General features: G+C 35.9%; 1 long non-coding RNA gene across 1 annotated transcript; it reads left to right on the top strand.

Moving 5' to 3' along the window:
- Positions 1–3,266: 3,266 nt before the first annotated feature.
- Positions 3,267–5,103, top strand: LOC146540845 (uncharacterized). Its single transcript, XR_014878632.1, has 2 exons — positions 3,267–3,886; positions 4,828–5,103. It is a non-coding gene; the product is annotated as an uncharacterized LOC146540845 (long non-coding RNA).
- Positions 5,104–10,503: the final 5,400 nt, after the last annotated feature.

The following is a 10,503-nucleotide window of genomic DNA, read 5'->3' as shown; positions in this document are numbered from 1 at the left end:
GAACTTAGTTAACTTTTTTCTAAACAAGTGAGTGCAGAAACGTTACCGTCGTAACCGAGTTACCGTTGGAGTTAGAGGATAAAAACTGTAGCATTGTTTGTGAATGTGCCAAAAATTGAAATACAAATCGTGAAAGATGCGGCGCCGACGGAAATGTGAACAAAAGCTTTGGTGAACAGTGGTGGGCGTGTGGCGATCGAGTGTGTCGATGTCACAATATATATGTTATTGTATATATGTCAGTCATCAGTCAATGTGACGGCTAGGTGGGGGGTTGTTAAATAGGATAACAAGGATTCGAATAGGTTTCTTTAGTGTTACCTAATAATTAAAGATATCAGTTAAACTTTTTCATCGATTTCCATAGTTTTTGGCTAAATGATACTGAAATAATAATCAGCTTCACGCTGTATCCCGCACACAGCAGGGTAGGCAGAGGGAACCTAGTGTGGAACGGAAGTGGAGAACGGAGTGTCTTACACTCCGTTCTCCACTTTCTGCCGAATTCTGGTGGCATTGCTTATTGAGTGACAGAACTCAACGCCGAATACTGAAATAAGATTTCAGTTATATACATACTTGTGATAACGAGTGTTTATACAGTTGGCAAAATTATTACTATAATTATAAAAAATTTTTTCGAATGAATTTCGTAAAATAATCCAAATATCGATATAACTACAGAACGTTCAACACTATTTTCTAACCAGTTTAGTGACACAGGTAGTGCGCCCACAACGCCCCGCTTGAGGAAATCAAACAATTCTACGATTCGTTGCTATACTCTTCACTCTAATTACAACACACATGTGACAGAAAGAGACAGCGTGTTCTAGGGGAGGATTGACTGCGATAAAAGTTGTTAGTAGTAATTGTTCTTTGTATAAGCAAGTTGTGGCTAAAGTGAGTGATAAATTGGTAATAAATGTATGAATTGTCTTTATAAATAAAAATTGTACGAGTGGAAGCTTAAAGAACTTACATAGCTACCCTAGCTAACAAAAATCTTAAGAGAAAAGACATTACGAGTTGAAGCAGTCACGGCGCACACGCCGGAGTACAGCGGAGTGTCTTAACTATATCCCTCTGCCAACCCTGCTAAATGAAGCTAAAAAAATAATTAACCAAAGTCCATATATTTCGCGTGACCCGCAACAAACAATGGCGTTTGAGACCATTCCATTGTCTTTGTGATTGATTGCGGCTTATTTTTTAATTTACTGCCAATCGGAGGGAAATCACTTTGGGCTGTACTTACTGGAGTTGTGTTTATGTTTTTGACAATGGCGAATTTGAATCTTTGAAAATTTTATTTAGCTTCGCTTCGCTTCCTTCATATAACATGATAGAAGCGAACTTAGCTTTAAGACACTCTGATCTTCGTCCGCCATTTTGAAACTGTGCTTGAGAGAGTGTTGTGACAGTTGTGATGTAAGTAAAAAAATTCAATAAACATTTTTAAAGTGTTATTCCACACTTAGGAAAATGCAATTATTAATTTGTTTCCATTTTCACGCCCTGGTAAAAAGACAAAGTGCGACGTTGAGTTCCCTCCGCCTACCATAGCGCTTACTATCAGGCACTATTCTTCTCCACCACGGCTGCTTCTTTAAAATAAAATAAATCATTTATCAAAGTCAGAGCTCCAGACATCTACAAATGCGTCCTCTCAACAATATTATATGTGACATTAGAATTGCATACAAAATGCATATAATAGATGAAGGCGCTATCCTTTCCTTAATGCTATAAACTTCACACTTTGAATACATTCAGTTTTGAAGTTTAACATGAGAGAATAAGGCTTAAATTTGAATGGATAATGTACATTTCAAATGCGTAAATCATATGAACAGGTCACGTCTAGAATGCTTTTATGTCTTCATTACTAAATAACAGTCGGTTAAAGTATTTTTTTACATCTTCCTTCCTTCCTTCCTTTTTTTCTATTTTCCATAATAATGGAAATAGAAATAAATCACTCTGCTTTGCACTTGCAGCTATCGACTTTGCGCGCCAAGTTGTAAAATATAACACCGTATTTTATTGAGAGAAACCGAAAACAAATGTTTTAAATTAAAAGCCTCCCTCATCGGGCGCCAACCATCCCGGGCTCACCTTTAGATCGTCGTCGTCGTCTGTCCATCACGCTGCAGGGTGTCCTAAACGCAGTCTCTACTCTAACACATGGTCGACCCAGTTCTGCTTCAGCGTGCTGAGTCCATTTCTCAGCCGAATCACTTCATTGTAAATTGTAACTGCCAGATAAACTTCCGCGTCCGACTCGCGCTTAACTTAACACTCGCTTTTTTTTTCATTTAGTCAATGGTAAAAATTTTATTTTTAAAATTAAATTTTTTATTTACTACCAGCAAAAGCTCTGTTCATACAGATCTCCAATTTGGTTCGACAAACAATATAAAAAAGAATAAAAGAAAGATAGATCGCAATGCTCCGCACTGAATGTCAGGCAAGTCAGTGAAATCAACATTTCGTAAAAAAACTACTTCATTAGAGTATTTCCTTAGGAGTTTGTCCACTTTTGTTTACGTTATACGATACTAGCGGACGCGCGCAGCTTCGCTGGCTTATTTAGGGGTGAATTCTAATAAGCCACGAAACATGTGTTCAATGAAATATTTTTAAGAGTCTAAATTTCAAATTTTATAATAATCGGTGGCGATTTAAAGATTTTTCCATACAAACTTTCAACCCCTTATTTGAACCCTTAGGGGGTGAATTATAGAAAATCATGAAACATATATTCAATTAAATATTTTTAAGAGTCTAAATTTAAAATTTTATAAAAATCGGTGGCGATTTATAGATTTTTCCATAGAAACTTTCAACCCCTTATTGGCACTCATAGGGGTGAATTCTAGAAAACCATGAAACACATGTTCAATTAAATACTTTTATGAGTCTGAATTTCAAATTTTATAAAAATTGGTGCCGATTAAATAAAACTCTATACAAACTTTCAACCCCTTATTTGCACCCTTAGGGGAAGAATTCTAGAAAACCATGAAACACGTGTTCAATTAAATACTTTTAAGAGTCTGAATTTCAAATTTTATTAGAATCGGTGCCGATTTAATTTTTTTTCCATACAAACTTTCAACCCCTATTTCACCCCTTTCGGATTAAAATTTTTCAAAATCCCTTCTTAGTGGATGTCCAGGATGTTACAAAAGTAAACATTTGTCCAAATTCCACGTTTGTACCATCAGCGGTTACGGCTGTGCGTGCGTCTTACCTCAGTCAATGAGGACAAGTCCTTTTATATATATTGTTAGAAATAATCAAATAATGACCATAGAGGTTATATAAGAACGGCTCTAATTGCTGGCTGGCACTTTTATGGGCTGTCAACAGCGACCGAAAGAAAAGGATCGCTAACGTCACTCTGCCCGATGGATTCTTTAGAACCAGATATTGTTATTAGACTGCTAGATAATTCCCTTTGGTTGTTTAATAATTATTTGAAGCCTTGTTTTAATTCCTTACCTTTCCCACTTTATTTAATATTTCCAATAGTTTCTAACATCAGAAGTGGGATAGAAGCCTTAGTTACTAAGCCATCCCATTCCTGATCTTTCTAATATTTTTGTGTAATCGGGTAGAGTTACATAGCAATGTCTTCTGATAGCTGACGTTGCAAAACTAGAGGGAGGCGCCGTACGCGAACTCCCTCCCTACTAATCACTTCGCGAGATAAAGCCGCGGAGTCTGACTTCGTGTTGGTGCTGGGTGCGGTACAATGTGATCCTGCACCATCGACATCAACCTACACAACGCCAACGCAGAGCTGCCGTTATCCGTGGGACTACAAGCACCAGTCGAGCAATTTAGCTGAGCGGTTACTTGAAGTGTGAACTCTTTCACGGTGAGATCAAACCAATATTATGTTTCCGATTTTGCCCCAATATTCATGACATCCACACGTGGTGTGACGAAATCGATAAAGTTTACATACTTTACCAAATAACTGTAAAGATTAGACATCCTTTTGCTCGTGGTCAGGTTAGGCCGAGACAAAATAAAATAATAGCCGTTGCTAGGTACATGGTATGATATGCATGGCTGGTATTATGGCGAGGAAAATGGACACCAGATACATGTGCTGCTTTCGTTGATTGATAGCTTTCCCACTTAGTATCTATTTCTTCTCGACTATGTATCAAACTATTTGTGTACTCACCATGTTTTTGTTGTACATGGTGCTTATGTAATTTATAGTTAGTGTGTGTTGCGCAGTGCTGTGTGTACGGTAACTAAAAGTTAGTAAGGAGGCATGTGGTTGCGTCAGTGGGGCCCAGGCTGACTAGAGACCCAGTAAGTCCGGTCTTACGTCTGTAATGTCAGAGTGACTCACAAGGGTGAGAAAAGATCTGATGCCAAAGTCTACAGTTTATATTTGTTTTGCATTTTTTTAGTTACTGTAAACCTCTGTAGGTGTCAGATTGACTCACAAGAGACTGGTGTAAATCCTGATGCATTTAGTATTCGGGTGAGTGGGAAGAGATCCGATGCAAAATCCTACTATTTCTATTTGGTTTCTGAGTTAATGTTTAATTTGTAGGTGTCGGATTGACTCGCAAGAGACTGATGTAATTCTAATGCATCTAGTATCCGGTTGCGTGAGAAGAGATCTGAAGTAAAATCCTACCACGCATATTTGATTTTCATTCTTGTGTCGTTGTTTAATACGAAAGTTCAAAGATACATATTCAAGGATAGATTTCAGATACAAACTGACAATTATATTTGAAACTAATTACTACTAACGTTACTTATTACAATAACTAATTCCATTTCATATGACAGATCATAACGAAACTGGTAATGTGAGCTCTACTAATACTGATGAAGCTGGACCTTCTTATGAAACGAAGGAAGGCATCGGGACGCTGCCATGTCAGGAGAGGCCGTGTTAGAAATAATCAAATAATGACCATAGAGGTTATATAAGAACGGCTCTAATTGCTGGCTGGCACTTTTATGGGCTGTCAACAGCGACCGAAAGAAAAGGATCGCTAACGTCACTCTGCCCGATGGATTCTTTAGAACCAGATATTGTTATTAGACTGCTAGATAATTCCCTTTGGTTGTTTAATAATTATTTGAAGCCTTGTTTTAATTCATTACCTTTCCCACTTTATTTAATATTTCCAATAGTTTCTAACAATATAGATTAATAATAATGTTAATGACAGTAACAATTAAATTTCAGTCAGACCTTTAAATTGTTCTTTTTTTGTATACAAGATTTTTGTACTATTTCATAATAAACTGAAACTTGCTTGGGCTGAAGCCCGGTTTCCACCACGTAAGAGTGATGAGGGGTATCGGACTCCTGGCTTACCTATCCACCAACACAAAGTTTTGTGTTTTGTAATTACTCTTGCGAGTTCAACGTAGTCCTTAATGGGCCCACTCCGCTCGCGGTGGGGTAATTCTGACCGCAGGTACAATGCCTCAATCGATACTATTGACGTGATGTAACGTAGCTTATAACCTTCCTCGACAAATGGCCTATCGACCCCAACAGGATTTTTTTAATTCAATTTTTCTTACGCCCAATGTTAATAATGTATCTCCTATCTCCAGTTAACGTCAATCTTGTATTGTCCGACATATCTATCCAATCACTAACCTGCATGCCATCCTCCATCTCTGTCTATTTCAATCTATGGTTGCAATTTATGGATTAGGATTGATTATTAACATTGGACGTTAGAATAGATACAATTTGCAAATCTAAACCTCCTCGCGTACAAATCAATAAAAATCTTTTCATTATAATTAAGTTAATGTGACGGAAATGCAGATAATAAATGTAGAAGTTATAGGTGCTTCCATTAGTGCATTAAATATATTCCCGATTACTGTTTTATTGGAATTCCTACCCTAATTTAAAGACAAAAGGTACAATTTCCTTTGATATATCATAATGTCACGCGGATCAGCCGGATAGGTCACGTCTGGATGCCATTAGCTTCTATTATATATATATATATATATATATATATTTGCTAAAGAAGTTCATTAAAATGCAAAATGCCTATATAAAATGATTTATTAACAATAAATAATTATTCGAACTCGTTACCATCGTCTCTATCTCACATATCTCGAAAGACGACATTATGTAGGCGACGGATCCACTGTAGCTGCTGTAACTGCGGACAGAGTCACTTCATCACGTGGTATAAAGCCCATTTTACTAAAACGTACAATAGTTTTTGAACAGTATCGCTATCTTTCCTTCAATAACTATACTCACCTCACCCTCACCCTCTGTACCTTCAGATTTATATTTCCTCCAATTTAACCCCTTTATTAATACGACTGTTACTTTATGTCGTGTCTCAAACGTCATTTCTGACTTCTTTTAAGGGATCTTTTCAAATATTGTATCTTGTATTTCGAGCAAAAGAAAATAGACGTTACATAGACGTAATATAGAGTCGAAATTTCATTGTAGAGTCAAAGGAAAGTAGGAAGGAAAATTGCTAAGGTCTTGCTGATAAGAATTTAGTGTTATGTTATATAATAAAGTATTTGTATGTGCGTAGTTATGTAAATGTACGAGTGTCTGATAGCGGGGGAACGGGGTGGGGTATCTGTGTTTCTTGATAAGGGATTTCTTTTCGTTTAGGGAAGGTTTCTAAATGTTTATGATTGAGGGATTTTATCTAAGTATTATAAAATGCTTGCCGATTTTATAACTAGAATTTCATACTATAATTAGTCATACTGTAAAAGATCAATTTTTTCAGTTTCACACTGTTTCTTCAATATAGCACGATAGACACTGAGAATCGTTCTCCTCTTCGTGTCCAAATTAAGAAGGTTGCATGTTGAATGGTAGAATTCAACGCTGCACAGCAATTGATCTAGTTTGCTTATAGCATCACGCTGTATCCCGCATTCCCGCAGCAGGGCAGAAAGAAGGAACCTAGGAACTTATTGTTAAGACACTAATGGTCCTATTAAGATACTCCATTCCCCACTTTCCGTCCAACTTCTAAGACATTGGGTATACGACTAGACTCAAAGTAAGCTATAGTAATATATATATAATTATTACACTGTTTCTCTTTAACTATCGCCATAATTTGTGTTCATCGTCTTCCAGAAGTAGGTGTTTAATCCTCCTCAATCCATTAAATTAAAACGTACTCATCAAAATTCACCCTTAACAGTTTTAAAATAAAGTTCAAAATGGAGAGGCAAAATATAAATCTGAGGTCCGCGGTCGCTCGTACTTAGCTAATGATATGATAAACTTCAATTAACATGATTACCTAATTAACAGAATTTAGGGACTTATTAATAATAGCTCCTTTCATCTTAGTAGGTGTCTCGGAAATGAAATAGATGATACACACGGACCCTGGGAACCTACCTAGGAACCCCGTGCGGACCCTAGAAACCAGTCGTGGCGCAGGGGCACAAGGTGTGACTCTGACTACCCTACTGTGTGTGGTATTGAAGCTGATTTAATTTTTATTCTATACTTGAACTTCCTGTAAACGCTGCGGTTGTGGGTTTAATTACAACTCATAGGAATGAACCATTGAATATTATAAGCGGCGTTGAGTTTCGCTTCCCAACAAGCACCGCCTCTAAAATTTGGAGGAAATTGGGGAACGGAGTGTCTTATCACTAGGTTCCCTCTGCCTAACCTGCTGTATGCGGGGTACAGCGTGATGCTAAAAAACTAATGCAATCTGAATCAAATCAAAACTCAAAATCTGGAAGCTTTAATTCGTGCATACGGCATTCCTTAGTTATTTCATTACTAGGAGAGTTGTCGCAATAAAAATTAAGAGTGAAAAAAAAACTTAATGAGAAAATAGAGACAAAAAACTCAATGAGAAATAAAAATTAATAAGAAAAAACTTTATATAATTTTAGGTTCCGTTATATATAAAAGTATCCATATATAGCATTTAGTTTTAAGAAATGGTGCCGGGATGGTGTGAGTTTAATTTATTTGGATGGAAAATGCTTAAAATAGAAAGACGACCACTGCGACTGTACGCGCGATATGTTGTAGGTTCGATTCCTACTCAAGGAAATGTACCTCGCTGTGGTAACGAGGCAAAGTGAGGCGTTGAGCTCCGCCTCTCAACACGCAATGCCTATTAAACTTGGCGTAAAGTAGGAAATGGAAGTGTCTTAATGGGAACAGTGTCATAACACTAGGTAGTCCCTCTACGTGCGTTATATAGCGTGAAACCATAAAAATATAAAGTAAGTCCAATTTCAAACGACCGTGTGTAGCGCGTCATAGATAAAAGCTCGTCCCAAATATACGACCTCCTTAATTGTGGAAGAAATTTATTTAAAAAGTTATTTTATTAATGATCTGAAATATGAGCAATGATCAGAGACGACTTCAAAGAATCCAACTAAAGTTCATCAAACATTTTTTTTTAAATAAAGATAGGTAATATAAAAAAAAGAATTAAATTAGAAAATAAAAATTAAGCTACAAAAAGAATAGTAATTGCCTAAGAATTATAATTTAGAATGAATAGATCACGGCTGTCGCCTCCGTACACGTAACGCCTCCAGAATTGTGCGGAAAGTGGAGAACAGAAGTGTCTTAATGGGAAAGGAGTGTCTTAACACAAGGTTCCCAAGTTCCCTCTGCCTACTCTACTATGTGCGGGATACAGCATGAAGCTGAAAAAAGTACAGATTAAGTGTTGGGGAAGAGATGTGGTTTCAAGGTCTGTTATATTATTTTTTTTCTACAAACAAATATGAATCTTTTCCCATTTTTAATATTTAATACATTAAAACAAACATAAGATGTGGTATTGACGAATGTTTGTTTAAGGTACTTAATAACAATATTATTCTAAACAACAATTCTAATTATCTTTTCTGATTGTATGCCTAGGTATATCAACATATTTTGGAATAATAAATTCCTGTTATCCATTTATATCCTTAATTAAAAATATAATAACAGGAAATGTTATAATCATTTTACTAAACATAAATTATAAAAATTATAAATAATATAATTTCCTTGCCAAGGCTCTGGGCATGTAAGGTATAAGCTTTAAATGAACTGAGGGTACTAATTTCCGCAAAACTCGTGTGATTTAGGCCTATATATGAAATAACGTTGAAATAGTTTACCTTTATAATATGTACTAAAGAGTTGCTTAGAATATAGGTTGCATTTAAATTGCAGGTAAAAAATAGAAATACAATATTTACTACACTCAAGTCTTAAAACCTTGGAGGGAAAACCTTGTGGATAATAACGTTTTGGTATCAGAGAAGATTAGCTAAACAGAAACCAGTGATAAAATCTAAAATGGAAAGGTTTTCAAGTGGCCGCCACGAACCAAGTGACGTTCAGTGGACAGGTTTCCACCAGGTGGACGGAAGACCTCATAGCAAGGTACTGGGTGCGGCTAATGCAGAGATCCTTTAGAAAGGCCTAAATGCTGCAGTGGGCATAGAAACAATTGTGATGGTGATGAATGTTAGTATTAATATGATTATAACAACGAGCGGGCATCGAACCCGCAGCCGCCCCGTCAGCCACGACATGAAACCTCTACAAACATTTTAATTATGAACTGAATGTATAAATGAATTACTCTAACAATGGCGAGTTAGTTAAATGTATATATTTTTTAGTCTAACTTTAAAGCTATTCTTAGACAGTGACCTATTTCCATCTCCATATTTCATCGTGATAAAGTCTCATTATGCGAAATGAGGGTGTTTAAAACGTATTCCTCCGCTCTCACTCTCTCTCACTCCCGCTAGTGCTGTAATAAGTGGACGAGACAAAGGATCCCCTTTTAAAGAATAACTATTGCTCTTTGTATTTCTATATCATAATAGATTTACTTTTTGTAGTTAATTCTCTAAGTAATGCTTAGCCAATTTAAAAAAGTATAGTTGACTGTGATATTATATTTAGACCGCAAAGCTCGTCTGTTACATTTCGAATATTTGTCCACAAATTTGTATGTAACTGAAAGTTCCATCTTAATATTAACAAGAGACAGAAGCACCGTCAGAAAGATTACATACGTCTCTTAAAGACTAGGGAGAAAAATATATGTTTTCTGTATATTTTTTAAATTCTTTAAATTCATTGAGAATTACAAGCTTAACATATCTAATATTATAATTTTCTTTAAGAATATGTTTTTCATTTTTAAGCTATTTTAAAAATATTACGTATTAAGATGTGAAGGCCAATTTTTTTTCAAATTTGAAAAAAAATTGCAATATTTTAAATATAAGCTCTTCCCTGTGCACGACAAAGGTATACAATAATATGTAGAATAAAAATGTAACTAGGTACAGTCGTGTCAATATAATAATAATTATATTTTGTGAATTTTTGCTTCAACGAGGAAAAGAACCCACAGCTCCTTCGTTTTTCTACTTAGAAGAATAGATTCAAGTGAAATAACAACAAAAACATCCCGGAGTTAAAAACAGTGACTGAGATAA

Source organism: Heliconius melpomene, chromosome 1, assembly GCF_056956725.1.
Source record: "Heliconius melpomene rosina isolate 202511_hmr_F chromosome 1, ASM5695672v1, whole genome shotgun sequence".
Lineage (NCBI taxonomy): Eukaryota > Metazoa > Arthropoda > Insecta > Lepidoptera > Nymphalidae > Heliconius > Heliconius melpomene.
Note: the sequence above shows the minus strand (reverse complement) of the source record. Positions and strands in the feature narration are given on the sequence as shown.